Source organism: Sinocyclocheilus anshuiensis, unplaced genomic scaffold (genome assembly GCF_001515605.1).
Source record: "Sinocyclocheilus anshuiensis isolate Anshui unplaced genomic scaffold, SAMN03320099.WGS_v1.1 scaffold834, whole genome shotgun sequence".
Classification (NCBI taxonomy): Eukaryota; Metazoa; Chordata; class Actinopteri; order Cypriniformes; family Cyprinidae; genus Sinocyclocheilus; species Sinocyclocheilus anshuiensis.
In genome coordinates, this window is record NW_015540885.1 from 102646 (window position 1) to 108752 (window position 6107).

Consider the following 6107-nt stretch of genomic DNA (forward strand, 5'->3'; position numbering starts at 1 on the left):
TATATATAAAATATATATAAGTTATGCCATTTTACAAACATATATAATGTTTGTAAAATGGTACAGCTTTTTAAGTATCTGAAAGTACACTCTTAATATCAGTCAGTCAAGCAGTCAAGCATTATAACATGATAATCAAGTATTATTTAATAATAGAAGTTTAGTAATTAGAATTCAAACTTGGTAACCATGAACTTAGGACTGGTGCTGGTGCTTTTTTTGGTCATTCAGTGTTCCTGTAAAAAAAAACCGAACAATAACACTGATAAGATATTACTATTATTATTATACGAATTCTACTAATAAAAACAATATTAAAACGTACTAAGGATTAATGAGTGAATATTGAATATTGAATCATGAATATTAATCAGGTTGTGTGCGTTTGCTCGAACTGATTCGCTGAAATCAAAACAGGGAAGATAATAGGTGAGCGCCAGCCAATGAGATTGTCGTTTGCGCATTAGTTCCGTCTACTACAGGAAAACCCGGCAGTTCTTAAAAGCTGAAGAATTCCAAAGGAACTCTGTTTCTAACTCACACACTGACGAGTAAAATCTGAGAATTTATTAGCCGTTGGCTAATATTAGACATCATTTAGTCGCCCAGAGTGAAGATTTAGTCGCATATGCAAGTGATTTACTCTCAATATAGAGGGTTGTAACGGCTAAATTGGATCACGTGAGGCACCTCAGCCAATCATACAATGACCTCTGGTCTCCTGATCGATCTGCACAGCGCCGCTTGAAACCAAACACACCTCATGAAATGTAAGATGACGTACGTGGGGTGGATGTGCTAACTGTGTTAAAAATTTTAACGTGTTATTTTATTCCATAACTAATTATTTAGATTAATGCATTCATACAATGACAGCCCTAGCTTGAATGAATCAGTTGAGGGAATGATTTAAATACTCACTCATAAAGACAATCACTTGTTTTGATCCTGAATGAATGAGTAGGTGAATGAATCAGTGACAACTCCCTACCACTCATACACAGACTGACAGTCTGTCTAGAAAGTGCAAACACAAACAAGGAAAGTGATATCAATGGCGAAAAATCCCAGTGCTGTTGAACTAGATATCAGCACTCTTGGAACGCCGTGTTGGCGAAGTGTTCGTGTTTGCGTTCTGGCTCAGAGTACGTTTCTAGGCAGGATGTTTGTAAGCTAAAATCTCACATGTTGCGGTTCACAGTGGAATAGAGTAGCCATTGTATAATGTAATAAAAGTTTTTTCCTCCTTTGTCTTCTTAAAATATTTAGCTAAACTTTCCGTATGTTAAAGCTGCCCACAGATATTTATGATGTGATTCTAAAGGAAGCACTCAAGATGATGGCGATGTTGATGAGGGTGATGGTTAAGCCGCTCTTACTGTGAGTGTTTGTTCAAGCCCCCAGATGAAGCTCAGTCTGGTTAATGAGGTCAACGTGGCCTCTAGCATTAAAGGAATCAAAGCGACTTTAAACGGCCGCATGTGGCCAAATAATTTAAGTGACTTTGTCATCGGCCCGTTTACATTTGATTCTTTTCTGGCAGGTGTCTCTCCTGTCCTCCCTACTGCTGCGTGGTAGTTAATCATTGTTAGTCGCCAAGTCTTCCACCCATAGCTGTGTGAGGTCAGGATGGAATAGCACTTGTGGTCGCTTTGAGGAAGGGGGCTAATTCCCATTTCAGTACATCGAGGGGGCAGCGCTCCTGCCAAAAGCTGAGGCGGTGTGTGGTCTGCTCAGCTCAGCTCAGAGGCAGGGCTTTGGGTTACAGTGGAGGGAGCCTCAAGTGCTATTTTGCTGAAAAGCAAAATAACGTTTTCCTTTTGATGAAATGAAAATCCAAAAATTTTCCCATAATGAATTATTTTAACGATTTTTCACCTAAAGTTTGGTTGGGTTAAATGAGCCGCTCAACAGCCTTTCACAGCTGCTTTATTGAATTCTGGATGTTCGAAGGCATTATATGTTCATTTAATTGAGTGCTGACTTGCAGTGTGTTGCTTCTCAGTCGTACCACAACCACTGGCAGTTCACAGCACCCTGACCAAATAAATACCAAGGGAAGTTGAAAGGCGACCTCACCTTTAACACATATTGAATAAGACTAAAATGTGGTTTTGACCTTGGTTTCACCCTTAAACCAACTTTGTTAATCCTGGAAATTAACTCTGTAAATGGTTTGCTATCAAGTGGCACACTTTTCAACCTTTTTTTCCCTTTATTACATTTGCTTTTAGGTCGATATGCATTCCACTTATGGAGGCCTTTGAGTCAGGTTATTACGGAAGCTACTAAGAAGTTACCCACTGCGGTAAGTGTCAGAAACAAACAAACCATTTTTAACATACACCCTAAAAAAAAAAAAAAACAAGGTACAAAAGCTAAAAGGTACATCTTTGTAGCTTATTTACCAATAAATGGTTTATATAGGTTCCTTAATTGTACATATTAGTACTTTATCCCCCGGTTTTACAGACCAGGCTTAAGCCTCGTCCCAGACCAAAATATCTGAGCTGTTTTAACTCAAAGAAACTTGCACTTAACATATTTTATATCAGTGCCATTGTTTTGTCTCAAGATGCACACCAGTAATGTTTTTTTCTAAGGAACGTTTATAAAAGATACTTAAAAGTCCTAATTGAACCATGGGCTAAACCTGGCTTAGTCTAAGCTCTGACTGTGAAACCAGGCCTATAAGTACATATTAGTACCTAAAGTGTACTGCATAAGAGTCTTTATTTTAGGAGAAATATTTAAGCATGGTGTGTGATGTTGTTGAGATCTTGTTTGAAACTTTAGAGGAGACAAATGTGAGACCACCAGTGTCTCTAAGGAGAAAGATCTAAACACAGTGTGTGATGTTTTTGAGATCTCTTCTAAAGCTTTAAAAGAAACAAATGTGAGAGATCCAGGGTCTGTTGTTAAGGAGAAAAATATGAGCAAGTGTGTGAAGATGATGAGATCTCTTCTAAAACTTTAAAAGAGACCATTGTCTCTTAGAGTTTTTGTCTCAGGAGACAAGTGTGAGAAGAAGGAGACTCAAGCAAAAGTCTCCATGTGATGTTAAACGTGATGAAACATCTGAAATGCTGTTGATAGAAAAATGAGAGATATATGAGAATCACAATTAAGTCTCCTGAGCTTAGGAAGAGCAATCTCTGAGCTATTTTTTTCCTCTTGGATTGCTCTCTAACACCCTATGAATCAGTAATCCCATTGAGAAAAGTTCCATAACTTTAGTTTTTTAAACAGATTCTGTTTCAGAAAGCAATGATTTGTGGGAATGAAATTTGTATTTTTCCATGTTCATCTCCACCTCTCGAGGCGTTTGTTTGCGTGCGGTGTTGGCATGTTAAACCTCTTGCTGTAGGGCGATGGACTGATTCATCACATCTTACTGGCCATTGCTGTAGTTCACATTGTGCTTCTGGTTTTTGATGGAGTTTGTAATGCTGATTTGTCCAGGTTCTTCTTAATCTCCAGGGTTGTGTGGTCGGGGCTGGTTCCCAGTGCTTTGACTCAACCTGTCCACCTTTGTGCACTCTTAAACTTCTCAAATCTCAGCGGCTTTCTCCTAAAATGGGTTCGCGACAGAGCACACTTGTAATAGATCATTATTAGATTTATTAATCCAGTGATTTCATCATTCTGTGAATCACATAATGGATGGGTGTGATTAAGTGTCATGTTGTGGGCTGAGATTGGACTGAACATTCTGTCCTCTCTCACCCTCTGAACATACACATGTTTTTACTCAATCATGAACTCTTACCAAAGTAGATGAAGAAGCCACAGACCGATGTTATTCTGTTATGAAATTTTAATTAAAGGGATAGTGCAGCAAAAAAACCGATGATAATTCTGTTGTTGTTTATTAGCCCTCATGCGACAGCCCTCTACGGACACCTTGGCAATTGAATCGCCATTGGCTAGTACATTTTTTTAGTTTACTCGCCAGACTGATAATATATATGTAAAATGGCACAGTTTTATAATCATTTTAGCAAAATATAATTAAAATGTTACGTGTTACTTCCCTAGCACGTCTACTACTTATGCAAATGTTGATCACACCACAAACAATACAAAACTGCTATAAGAAACAGAAAAGATTAATTCATAAAAGGGGTGCATAGTTATTATTATTATAAATATTATTTACTCTTACAGTTACGTGATGCGTTTCTGGTCTCAAATTGTAGCTTTTTACTTCTTACAGTTTATAAATGTGCGAATTTCTGTCATTATGGTTCTTTTCCATAACACTGAATGTTGTAACAAAGGTAATAAAGAGTTGGTTATTATTATCCTTCACACTAGAGTTTACGGTACGTTAAATACAGGTGCGCTGTGCATCCATTCAGATGAACTGAAAAACAGCACAGATCGCTTGGCGTAGAGTGAAACTCTGAAGCGCTCAGTCAGAGAGTGTTCGGCGAGTGAAAATATATCTGAGCTACACTTATACTTAGCCTCCAACTCACACACTGGCGAATAAAATCTGAGAATGTATTAGCAATTGGCTAATATTAGACATCATTTAGTCGCCCAGAGTGAAGATTTAGTCGCATATGCGAGTGATCTACTCGCAATGTAGAGGGTTGCGCGACCTGTGTGCTGTTGTGGAACACAAAAGTTTAAATGTCTGAAGAATTGTTACGAATCTCTTGCATATACAACCACAGTTTATAGTCATCTGGACTGTCCAAAATGGACAAAAAAAACAAAACATAAAAGCATCCTAAAATGATCGTAAAAGAAGTCCATACAGATTGTGCGCCATATTCCATGTTACAGACTTTTTTGGTCAGTTCCTCATACAAACCTATTTTATGCCTTAAGAAGACATGTAATCAAGTCATATTGGCTAATGAGATATTTTTTGAGGCCCTGTTGTTGTATTGGAAATAGCTTATTCAGTGCTTCAGCTGTGTGAAGGTTCTTCAGAAAGTCTCCATAAAAAAACAACAGCATATGGGTTTGGAATAATGAGCATAGAATGTATGAAAGTTTTTTTAATTTTTGGGTGAACTGTTTTTTTAAATTGTAGGTATGTGCTGAAAATATTGAATGTGTAAACATGTAGAGCTGAATATGGAAAATCCCAAAGTGGAAAATCTTTGAAGCAATTGGAAACACAGCACTCGTGAGGCCTGTACTATAAAAAATAAAATAAAATTGCAAAAAATCAGCAAAAATTGTTCGCTAAATTTCCACAAAACTATATGAAACTTGGCATTAATGACCTTCTCAAATCTCAGTCTTGGGTCCTTTGACTTATGGTGCATTCACACCATGTAATTACAGTAATTACTAGATTACAGTCTGGGATGTTTGCACTCCGATCTGTTCATGTCTTCAGACTTGGAATTGTGTGCTTCTGTGGCAACACTATTGCCAGCAAAATTAATCTGTGAAATTTGAGTAATGAATAGACAAAAATATAGCAAATAATGCAAATATTATTAATAATAATAATAATAATAATTCAGTTTACAAATTGGAATTGCAAATTCAATGAGGACACTTTTTACAAGTCAGACAGTCTCGTAATTATGGTAATTCCAGCATGAACACGCTTAGTTTGGGAATTTGGATAATTATTGGGTCAATCATCTCAAATCCCTAAAGTCTCTATTTTCACATAATGAGGTGAAAGTGCTGTTCTTGAGGCTTTTATCTGATCCAAAGCAACTTGGTTGCCATCAATATTCAGAGTATACAGGTTGTTGTGCACATCAGTTATCATCTTATTAAAGGAATATTATGGGTTCGATACAGTACTAATTAGCACGGAAATTAATTTGGACTTAAAAAAAAAACAGGGTTCCTGCAGGTCTTAAAAAGCCTTAAAGGGTTAGTTCGCCCAAAAATGAAAATTAGGCTGCGTTTTACTCACCCCCAAGGCATCCTAGGTGTATATGACTTTCTTAACTATATTAATTTAACTTAATTTAGCCCTCAGTATTTTTGTCGTTTCTAATCACATATCAAAGCATCCTTTTAAAGTTTAAAACTAACCTACACACTTACATTTAGAGAACGTATTGATGCATTGTGTTACCTTCATAAAACCTGTAGAACCCCCCCCCCCCCCCAAAAAAAACAAT

At 37.1% G+C, this 6107-nt stretch overlaps 1 long non-coding RNA gene across 1 annotated transcript in view; it reads left to right on the forward strand.

Annotated features, from left to right (window-relative positions):
- The window catches only part of LOC107688646 (uncharacterized), a 24177-nt gene that overhangs the window by 1053 nt on the left and 17017 nt on the right, over nucleotides 1-6107 (forward strand). Inside the window, exon 2 of the long non-coding RNA XR_001634251.1 lies at nucleotides 2235-2308. This is a non-coding gene — a long non-coding RNA (uncharacterized LOC107688646). The remainder of the gene's footprint in view (nucleotides 1-2234; nucleotides 2309-6107) is intronic.